This window comes from Rutidosis leptorrhynchoides, chromosome 7 (assembly GCF_046630445.1).
Source record: "Rutidosis leptorrhynchoides isolate AG116_Rl617_1_P2 chromosome 7, CSIRO_AGI_Rlap_v1, whole genome shotgun sequence".
NCBI classification, from domain to species: domain Eukaryota; kingdom Viridiplantae; phylum Streptophyta; class Magnoliopsida; order Asterales; family Asteraceae; genus Rutidosis; species Rutidosis leptorrhynchoides.
The window spans coordinates 341,012,079-341,025,095 of record NC_092339.1 but is presented as its reverse complement, the minus strand read 5'-3'; positions in this window follow the sequence as shown (position 1 = coordinate 341,025,095).

Genomic DNA, 13,017 nt, shown 5'->3' with positions numbered 1-13,017 from the left:
ATTAACAATGTGTGATATACATAAGAAATAAGATTACTAAGTTAAGAAACTCGAAATGATATATATAACGATTATCGTTATGATAACGTCTACTAAATACATATGTATCATATTAAGATATTGATACACTATATTTAACATGATAAAATGATATTTAAATATATCATTAAGTGTGTTAACAATGAACTACATATGTAAAAACAAGACTACTAACCCAAGAATTACGAAACGAGACTTATATGTAACGATTATCGTTGTAACGATATTTTAATGTATATATCATATTAACAGATATTCATACATCATAATATCATGATAATATAATAATTTAACATCTCATTTGATATAATAAACATTGGGTTAACAACATTAATTGAGATCGTTAACTTAAAGGTTTCAAAACAACACTTACATGTAACGACTAACGAAGACGTAACGACTCCATTAGAATGTATATACATGTTGTGTTTTGATATGTATTCTTAAACTTTTGAAAGACTTCAAGACACATATCAAAATACTTCTACTTAACAAAAATGCTTACAATTACATCCTCGTTCAGTTTCATCAACAATTCTACTCGTATGCACCCGTATTCGTACTCGTACAATACACAGCTTTTAGATGTATGTACTATTGGTATATACACTCCAATGATCAGCTCTTAGCAGCCCATGTGAGTCAACTAACACATTTGGGAACCATCATTTGGTAACTAGCATGCAATATCTTATAAAATTACAAAAATATGAGTAATCATTCATGACTTATTTACATTAAAATAAAATTACATATCCTTTATATCTAATCCATATACCAACGACCAAAAACACCTACAAACACTTTCATCCTTCAATTTTCTTCATCTAATTGATCTCTCTCAAGTTCCATCTTCAAGTTCTAAGTGTTCTTCATAAATTCCATAAGTATAGTTTCATAAAAATCAAGAATACTTCCAAGTTTGCAAGTCTACTTCCAAGCTCTCTAATCCATTTCAAGTAATCATCTAAGATCAAGGAACCTTTGTTATTTACAGTAGGTTATCTTTCTAATTCAATCTAATATTCATATTCAAACTTTGATTCAATTTCTACAACTATAACAATCTTATTTTGAGTGAAAATCTTACTTGAACTGTTTTCGTGTCATGATTCTGCTTCAAGAACTTTCAAGCCATCCAAGGATCCTTTGAAGCTAGATCCATTTTTATCATTTCCAGTGGTTTTATACAGAAAACTTGAGGTAGTAATGATGTTCATAACATCATTCGATTCATACATATAAAGCTATCTTATTCGAAGGTTTAAACTTGTAATCACTAGAACATAGTTTAGTTAATTCTAAACTTGTTCGCAAACAAAAGTTAATCCTTTTAACTTGACTTTTAAAATCAACTAAACACATGTTCTATATTTATATGATATACTAACTTAATGATTTAAAACCTGGAAACACGATGAACACCATAAAATCGGATATACGCCGTCGTAGTGAAACCGGGGGCTGTTTTGGTTTGGATAATTAAAAACTATGATAAACTTTGAATTAAAAGTTGTTCTTCTGGGAAAATGATTTTTCATATGAACATGAAACTATATCCAAAAATCTTGGTTAAACTCAAAGTGAAAGTATGTTTTTCAAAATGGTCATCAAGATGTCGTTCTTTCGACGGAAATGACTACCTCTTTAGTAATTGACATGTAACTTAAATTTCCGACTATAAACCTGTACTTTTTCTATTTAGATTCTTAAATTAGAGTTAAATATAAAATCATAGCAATTTTATTCACTCAAAACGGATTTAAAATGAAGAAGTTATGGGTAAAACAAGATTGGTTATTTTTGCTTGTTGTAACTACGTGAAAATTGGTAACAAATCTATATTAATCATATACTAGCTAACTTATATTGTATTATACATGTATTCTAATATATTATGTAATCTTGGGATACCATAGACACGTATGCAAATGTTTTGACATATTATATCGACCCATCTATATATATTATTTGGAACAACTATAGACACTCTATATGCAGTAATGTTGGAGTTAGCTATACAGGGTTGTGGTTGATTCCAAAAATATATATAGTTTGAGTTGTGATCTAGCCTGAGACGTGTATACACTGGGTCGTGAATTGATTGAAGATAATATATATCGATTTATTTCTGTACATCTAATTATGGACAACTAGTTATAGGTTACTAACAAGGACAGCTGACTTAATAAACTTAAAATAGTAAAACGTATTAAAAATGTTGTAAATATATTTTGAATATACTTTGAAATATATGTACATATTTGTTACAGGTTCGTGAATCGACCAGTGGCCAAGTCTTACTTCCCGACGAAGTAAAAATCTGTGAAAGTGAGTTATAGTCCCACTTTTAAAATCTAATATTTTTGGGATGAGAATACATGCAGGTTTTATAAATGATTTACAAAATAGACACAAGTACGTGAAACTACATTCTATGGTTGAATTATTGAAATCGAATATTCCCCTTTTTATTAAGTCTGGTAATCTAAGAATTAGGGAACAGACACCCTAATTGACGCGAATCCTAAAGATAGATCTATTGGGCCTAACAATCCCCATCCAAAGTACCGGATGCTTTAGTACTTCGAAATTTATATCATATCCGAAGGGTGTCCCGGAATGATGGGGATATTCTTATATATGCATCTTGTTAATGTTGGTTACCAGGTGTTCACCATATGAATGATTTTTATCTCTATGTATGGGATGTGTATTGAAATATGAAATTTTGTGGTATATTGTTACGATTTGATATATATAGGTTAAACCTATAACTCACCAACATTTTTGTTGACATTTAATGCATGTTTATTCTCAGGTGAATATTAAGAGCTTCCGCTGTTGCATACTAAAATAAGGACAAGATTTGGAGTCCATGTTTGTATGATATTGTGTAAAAACTGCATTCAAGAAACATATGTCGATGTAATATATTTCTATTGTAAACCATTATGTAATGGTCGTGTGTAAACAGTATATTTTAGATTATCATTATTTGATAATCTACGTAATGTTTTTAAAACCTTTATTGATAAAATAAAGGTTATGGTTGTTTTAAAACTGAATGCAGTCTTTGAAAAACGTCTCATATAGAGGTCAAAACCTCGCAACGAAATCAATTAATATGGAACGTTTATAATCAATATGAACGGGACATTTCATAATGGAATACAGAAAACACGAAGGGGTAGATAATTTCGAACAAGAATATATATGAAAATATCCTCAGAAATATCGAAGATATTTATGATGATATTTTGGAATTTCTAAGTTCGAAGGTTGATGAAGAAAAATTTTCCGCAAGATTTTATCATGACTTCGGAGTAAGATATTCTCTAAAGATTTCGTCGGATCCAGAATTACCTGAATTCTTTGAATATAGGGTTTGGTCCTTGTATTTGTCCTTGGTCTCCTTCATGGTTAGCTCAATCCATTTTTCAGTACCAAATTTTCTATCGAGCGTTCCCAACACTCCATTCTTTATCATCAAACTCTTAGCCATTTACGCCATCTACAAATTTACTGTTTCCTCTGCATTTAATGCAGCCATATATGAATCATCGGTTATCAATCCGAGGTGGTTTCAAGAGAATTGTGTTTTTGGATGATTAAACGCTAATGGTAATATGGTGGAATATAAACGGTTCCCTGATAACAATAAAAGAGTACGCATATATATCAAGGTTATAATAAGGTTGTTTCGGACGAAAAGTCGAAGTTGACTTGATGGAGCTGTGATAAAATTGGCTAATTTGAAGAAGAATTGCAATGTTATTTTCCGTAACAACAATGTTAAAGGAGTTAGCACAGATACGTGTTAAACGTTTACTCGGGTTCCGAGTGTTTTCATGTGCATAACTATATGCATCAATCTTTTCTTCCGTAGATGAAGTGCGATTGGTTCATCCTCTAGATTGAGGTGTTTTCAAGAATTATGAAAGGTTTGAACGCAGATTGTAATCGTCAAGATACAAATGAGGTTTAAGATGAAATCAAGTGGCAAACTTGAAGAATTGTTTAGTTTCATATGTTATAATCAATATTTTAATTTATTTTAATTATCCAATGTTATTAGTCCATAGTCGATAGTCCACAGTTAATAGTCCAATAATTCATATATAGTTTAATATAATATTCGAATTAATTAATATGTATCGTGACCCGTGTACATGTCTCAGACTCGATCACAACTCAAACTATATATATTATTGTAGAATCAACCTCAACCTTGTATAGCTAACTCCAGCATTACTGCATATAGAGTGTCTATGGTTATTCCAAATAATATATATAGATGCGTCGATATGATATGTCAGAACCTTGTATACGTGTCCCGATATTTAAAGTGCGTAAAATAAATAACAGAAATTAAATGACGATAAATAAAATGCGTAAAGTAGATAACAGAAATTAAATGACGATAAATAAAATTGTGATAAATAAACTGCGATAAATAAAATGTAATCAGTTAGCTAGGAACAGTTAGCTGGAAATAGTTAGCGTGGATTCTTAACCAAATTTTTCATAGTTAATTTGTTTGTTTCTAATAAATTTTATTTTGTCCAATATTTTCTTCATTATGCCACTTGTTGGATTCTGATAGGTCAAAATCCAAATATGAAATTGAATGAAAAATAGTTATTTTGTGGTGAACGGATTTGTATATCTGTGGATGTAAATAGGATAGTAGATGACCGTTGAATCAGATTCGAAAAATGTACAGTGTAACTTATTAATGTGAAATCTAAATATTCCTCGGGTATTACCTACCCGTTAAAATATTTTCACCATTAACAGTTTATACAATATAGTTTTTTTTAATTACAATCTTTATGAAAATATATTTTCATATATATTTTCTTCAGATATAATCATGGATTTAATGAGTTAATGTGATATTAATCTCATTTAGTTTTTGGTTGGAACTAGAATAAATAATCTCTAAAACTTTAGAAATTACGTAATCGCCATGAAGAACGAAGATAAATGATGTAGAACGATTCGTAGAACGATGATTATGCTCGAGATACATAATGAGACATTGAGGCGTGTGATGTTGAAACTTGGGTTGTTGGTGGTACTGGTATTGATGTTGGTGATACTGTTGGTGCCGGTGACGTTGCTGAAGCTGGTAAGTTTTGCACCATGTTCTCCAAATTGATTATTCGAGCGCGAAGTTCGTTGATTTCTTATATTATCCCGGGATGATTGTCGATCGGAACGAGCGAATGAATAAGGTTTAGAATTTTAGATAGAATATAATCGTGGCGAGATACTCTGGAAATGAGAGAGAAAATAGTATTACGAAGAGGTTCGTGGGTAAGTGCTTCAGGTTCTTTGCTAAGAGGTGAATTTGGTGGATGGAAGGGATCACCTTCTTCTTGTCTCCAATGATTGAGAAGGCTACGAACCCATCAGATGAATTGGGGATGGCTGACTGGTTGATTCATTCTGGTGACGCTGCTTTTGGAGCTTAGATGAACATCCATGTCGAAATAGCTGTCGGAATAACTATTGGAATAGCTATCGAAATCTGAGGGACTCGAACTGGTTGATGGATTCATCTCGTACGATCAGATGAAGGACTTTCGATAAGAAATAGGTTATAGGATGTAGATTAGTACTCTGCAATACATAATTTACATATGCATATATAATACTAAAATCTCATAAGTTACGGAGGCAAGTCTACAGTAACAGATATGCTAAGATATGAATTAGCAGATACGCTAGGATACGGATTTTGTCTATACACTATTCATGCAATCATTGCAGTAAGATATGTCTAGACTAAGAAGGATAAGCAGGTAATTTTCTAAGGATGATAAGCAGATGATTTCCGACACGAATGATAAGCACAACTTTTGACATGCAGACACGGTCGAAGTCCAGACTCACTAATGCATCCTAACAACTATCAGTTAGACACACTAACGCAAGACCTGGTTCGCTAAGACCACCGCTCTGATACCAACTGAAACGACCCGTTCATATACATTATAAACGATTCACAATAGTTGATTTCATTGCGAGGTACTTGACCTCTATATGATACATTTTACAAACATTGCATTCGTTTTTAAAAGATAAACTTTCATTACATCAAAAGTTGACGGCATGCATACCCTTTCATAATATATCCATCTATAATTGACTTAATAATAATCCTGATGAACTCGACGACTCGAATGCAACGTCTTTTGAAACATGTCATGAATGACTCCAAGTAGTGTCTCTAATATGAGCTAATGCACAGTGGAAGATTTATTTCATACCTGAGAATAAACATGCTTTCAAATGTCAACCAAAAGGTTGTTGAGTTCATAGGTTTATCATAACAATCATTTCAATATATTAATAGACCACAAGATTTTCGTTTATAAATATACGTACACTCGCAAGTGTATAAAGGTATTCTATAAGTTGTTGAGCGCTTCGGTAACCATACTTAACAATTAATTTGGCATATTCCCTTTATTATGAAATCTCCCTACACTGTACCAAGTGTAGTAAAAATGAAGTACTATGCAACCGTTTACGATACTAGAGCGACTAGCCCGGTTGGGGTGGTCAAACCCGATAGATCTATCAATAGGATTCGCGCTTACATGTCCTTACATGTAAATATTAGTTACCAAGCTATTAGGGAAGATATGCAAGGTGGTACAACTCAACATAGAATATATTTTAAGTACTTATGTCTATTTCGTCAAACATAAAAGTAGCGCATGTATTCTCAGCCCAAAAATATATATTGCAAAAGCAATTAAAAAGGGAGCAAATGAAACTCACCATACTGTATTTTGTAGTAAAAATACATATGACGTCATTGAACAAGTGTAGGGTTGGTCTCAGATTCACGAACCTATATTATTCATATATACATTAACACATATACTCGAAATCAAACGGATTATATATATTATTAGTGATATACTTGTTATCTTAACAAATTATATTTTTGTTAATAACTTAATTAATATATTTATTTTATAAGCTTTTAAATAAATACATAATATTTATTATAAGAATATTAATATAATTTTTGTTAAATATATATATTTTTTTATATAACAAATTTTTAATGTAATAATAATAATAATATTAATAGTAGTATTGATAATAATAATATAGTTATATTAATAATAATAATGATATTAGTAGTAAAAATGATGATAATAATAATAATAATGTTAAAAATAATAATATTAATGTTAAAAATAATGATAAAAATGATAATAATTCTAATAATAATAAAAATGATAGTTTTAATGATAATAAAATGATAAATTTAGTAAAAATGATAATTTTTAATAATGATACTTTTTAAAATGATAATTTTAATAATAATAATAATAAAAAATAACAATAATGTATAATGATAAAAATAATAAAATAACAATAATATTAAAAATGATAATAGTAATAATAATTCTAATAATGCTACTTATATTGCTAATAATAATAATAATAATAATAATAATAATAATAATAATAATAATAATAATAATAATAATAATAATAATAATAATAATAATAATAATACCTTAAAAAGATAACAATTATGTCACAAGTCGGGCTCGAACCCGCGACCTCTAGTTCCCCAACAACACCCCAAACCGTCAGACTGTCATTTCATTTCTTATTAAATCGCGTCTCTAAATCTTTATTATGTACTAGTTATCCTCTTCCTTATTTGTAGTCCATTAAAAGCCCAAGAAAATTAGTCCATCTATTTTTGAAAGAAGCCCACTCAAGTTGCAAGTCCACTTAATAGCTTAATCAAGCCCAAGAATTAATTTGTATGTCTCGATCAATCCAGTACCGAAAAAATAAAAATAAAATAATAAAATAGTAGGTCACGACTTAGGTTCTTCATCATCATTTATCATCGTCATTATCCACCGTCGCCATCAAGTTAATCATCAACAGATCACTTGTTATTTATCTTCATCACCATTTAATCGGTTAATTAGAAACAGAAAATAAAAGCGAGCAGGTTGTTACAGTCGAAGAAAGTTAACGATTTTAATGGTGGTTTGTGATGGAAAAACAGAAAGAACGAGAGATATGGGGATATAGAGAGAGAAGAGAAAAATTGATATGGCTCACGGTTGTGATGGTTTTCAACGATGGAAGGAGGGTGATCGAAGGTTGGAGATGATAATGGGTTTAAGGTGGTTGTTGGCGGTTCTTGACGAAGGTGGAAGTGTTTGTAGTCGACGGTGACCATTTGGTTCGGTTTTGGATTTCACGAAAAAAATACAAGGTGGCTGGTGATCTAGTTACATATCAGAGTGTGATATGGGTGGCGTCTGGAGTCTGCACAGTAGCAGATTATTGTTGCAGCGATGGTGGTGATGATTGCGGTGGTTGTAAACAGAAAATAGTAACGACACTTTAGGATGTTAGTGGTGATTTAACGGTTTCAAGTTAGTAATTATGGTGGAAATTAGTGTGGAGTCGTCGGCTAATTGAAGAAGAAGGAGAGGGTGTCGTTGAAATGTCCCATTCTTATTGATTAAAAACGTTCCATATTAATTGATTTCGTTGCGAGGTTTTGACCTCTATATGAGACGTTTTTCAAAGACTGCATTCATTTTAAAACAAACCATAACCTTTATTTCATCAATAAAGGTTTAAAAAGCTTTACGTAGATTATCAAATAATGATAATCTAAAATATCCTGTTTACACACGACCATTACATAATGGTTTACAATACAAATATGTTACAACAAAATAAGTTTCTTGAATGCAGTTTTTACACAATATCATACAAGCATGGACTTCAAATCTCGTCCTTATTTAAGTATGCGACAGCGGAAGCTCTTAATAATCACCTGAGAATAAACATGCTTAAAACGTCAACAAAAATGTTGGTGAGTTATAGGTTTAACCTATATATATCAAATCATAATAATAGACCACAAGATTTCATATTTCAATACACATCCCATACATAGAGATAAAAGTCATTCATATGGTGAACACCTGGTAACCGACATTAACAAGATGCATATATAAGAATATCCCCATCATTCCGGGACACCCTTCGGATATGATATAAATTTCGAAGTACTAAAGCATCCGGTACTTTGGATGGGGTTTGTTAGGCCCAATAGATCTATCTTTAGGATTCGCGTCAATTAGGGTGTCTGTTCCCTAATTCTTAGATTACCAGACTTAATAAAAAGGGGCATATTCGATTTCGATAATTCAACCATAGAATGTAGTTTCACGTACTTGTGTCTATTTTGTAAATCATTTATAAAACCTGCATGTATTCTCATCCCAAAAATATTAGATTTTAAAAGTGGGACTATAACTCACCTTCACAGATTTTTACTTCATCGAGAAGTAAGGCTTGGCCACTGTTGATTCACGAACCTATAACAATATATACATATATATTAAAGTATGTTCAAAATATATTTACAACACTTTTAATATATTTTGATGTTTTAAGTTTATTAAGTCAGCTGTCCTCGTTAGTAACCTACAACTAGTTGTCCACAGTTAGATGTACAGAAATAAATCGATAAATATTATCTTGAATCAATCCACGACCCAGTGTATACGTATCTCAGTATTGATCACAACTCAAACTATATATATTTTGGAATCAACCTCAACCCTGTATAGCTAAATCCAACATTCACATATAGAGTGTCTATGGTTGTTCCGAAATATATATAGATGTGTCGACATGATAGGTCGAAACATTGTATACGTGTCTATGGTATCTCAAGATTACATAATATACAATATAAGTTGATTAAGTTATGGTTGGAATAGATTTGTTACCAATTTTCACGTAGCTAAAATGAGAAAAATTATCCAATCTTGTTTTACCCATAACTTCTTCATTTTAAATCCGTTTTGAGTGAATCAAATTGCTATGGTTTCATATTGAACTCTATTTTATGAATCTAAACAGAAAAAGTATAGGTTTATAGTCAGAAAAATAAGTTACAAGTCGTTTTTGTAAAGGTAGTCATTTCAGTCGAAAGAACGACGTCTAGATGACCATTTTAGAAAACATACTTCCACTTTGAGTTTAACCATAATTTTTGGATATAGTTTCATGTTCATAATAAAAATCATTTTCTCAGAATAACAACTTTTAAATCAAAGTTTATCATAGTTTTTAATTAACTAACCCAAAACAGCCCGCGGTGTTACTACGACGGCGTAAATCCGGTTTTACGGTGTTTTTCGTGTTTTCAGGTTTTAAATCATTAAGTTAGCATATCATATAGATATAGAACATGTGTTTAGTTAATTTTAAAAGTCAAGTTAGAAGGATTAACTTTTGTTTGCGAACAAGTTTAGAATTAACTAAACTATGTTCTAGTGATTACGAGTTTAAACCTTCGAATAAGATAGTTTTATATATATGAATCGAATGATGTTATGAACATCATTACTACCTCAAGTTTAGTAGGTAAACCTACTGGAAGTGACAAGAAATGATCTAGCTTCAAAGGATCTTGGATGGCTTGAAAGTTCTTGAAGTAGGATCATGACACAAAAACAAGTTCAAGTAAGATTTTTACTCGAATTAAGATAGTTTATAGTTATAGAAATTGAATCAAAGTTTGAATATGAATATTACCTTGAATAAGAAAGATAACCTACTGTATATAACAAAGGTTTCTTGATCTTAGATGATTACTTGGAATGGATTAGAAAGCTTGGAAGTAAATTAGTAAACTTGAAGGGATTTTTGAAGTGTTCTTGAAGTGTTCTTCCTATGATGATTATAGCTTGATTCTTGAAGTGATTTTTGATTAAGATGATGATTAACTACTGGAAAAATACGTTCATAATAGTGTGTGTGTTGAGAGAGAATTAGAAAGAGAATTGGAAATGAAATGGAGTGAATGATGAGTGGTAATTGGTGAGTGGTGAGTGGGGTTAAAAGGAGTTCTAGTTAGTTGACTAGCTCATGGTAGAAGTTAAAATTGATTAGTCATACATGACATAATCAAGAGTGGAATCCCATGCTAGTTCCTATTGGTATATACCCATAGTAAGTACGTTTTGAAGCTGTGTATAATACGGGTAAGAATACGACTAGAATTCTTGATGAAAGAAAAGAATGGGAAAGTAAATGTAACCATTTTCGTTAAGTATGAGTGTTTTGATATATGTCTTGAAGTCTTCTAAAAGTATTTTAATACATCTAAATACACTACATGTATATACATTTTAACTGAGTCGTTAAGTCATCGTTAGTCGTTACATGTAAGTGTTGTTTTGAAACCTTTAAGTTAACGATCTCAATTAATGTTGTTAACCCATTGTTTATTATATCTAATGAGATGTTAAATTATTATATTATCATGATATTATGATATATTAATATATCTTAATATGATATATATACATTTAAATGTCGTTACAACGATAATCGTTACATATATGTCTCGTTTCGAAATCCTTAAGTTAGTAGTCTTGTTTATATGTATATAACTCATTGTTAATATACTTATGGAGATACTTACTTATCATAATCTCATGTTAACCATATGTATATCCATATATATATCGTCATATCGTTTTTACAAGTTTTAACGTTCGTGAATCGCCGGTCAACTTGGGTGGTCAATTGTCTATATGAACAATATTTCAATTAATCAAGTCTTAACAAGTTTGATTGCTTAACATGTTGGAAACATTTAATCATGTAAATATCAATCTCAATTAATATATATAAACATGGAAAAGTTCGGGTCACTACAGTCGTGATGGTGTTTGAAGATGGTGTGGAACCGTGGTGATTCTTGGTTACGTATAGGAGAGAGGATGAGAGAGAGAGAGAGGAAGAGTAAGGTGACGGTTATGGTTTATGGTGTTGTTGGGAGGTGAAGTGGTGGTGGTGAATGTAAAAATGGTTTAGTGTGGCGATGTGGGTGGTGGTTCATGGTTGCCGAATGGGGGTTGCCGGAAGTCAAGGGTGGCGATGGAAGCTTTGGTTGACAGGAACAAGAAGAGAATATGGTGATGGTTTGGTCGATGGTTTCCTTCAACATGCTAAGCATGTATATGTATATATAGAAATGAAGCTACTGACCCCATATTAATAATTAACAATAGTGCTAGAGTTGTATATGTATATACTTTGTATGTATAATATTATATATTCATATATATATATATATATATATATATATATAGAAGGTGCAGTGAATTAAATTTCATAAAGGAACAATATAAGTTCAATGGTTTTGAATTATCAAGTGTTGGTTTTAGTTGTTGTCTGGGTGTTAATATATCATGCACCCATGTATATATCATATTAAGATGAAGAAAGAAAACAAACAAACACTGTAATCTTTTGAATATTATATAATTAACTTTTCAAATTTTAAACATGTAAAAAATTCTTAGCAGCCTTCAATTTGATTTTATGTGCCGACACTAGGAATAGTATTTCGTAGTCCGTTGCTAATGAGTGGCGGATAAAAGTCCATAGAAAAATCCCAAATTTTTATAGTAATTATATTTATTTATTTTGGTCATTATGGTATAAAATTCGATCATCAAATTATTAAATAAAAATTACATCAACTGTCCCACTCAATTCTGAGTAAAATATAAAAAGTGTTGAAACTTAACAAATAGTTCCTAAATACATTTTTAATAAGCCTAAAATTTATAGAACTCATTTTCGTATCATCGTTTATTTTAAAATTACATAAGTTCATTTTTAACTCGTTAATTAATTGAGCGTTGCCGTCGTTTACTAAATAACTTCAAAATCCTATATATATATATATATATATATATATATATATATATATATATATATATATATTCTATATACTTTATTTATAGATACTTTGTAAATAAAATTTATTTTTTTACAAAATTAATTATAACAATTACAATAAATAATATTTCATATTATTACACACACACACACACACACACACACACATATATATATATATATATATATATATATATA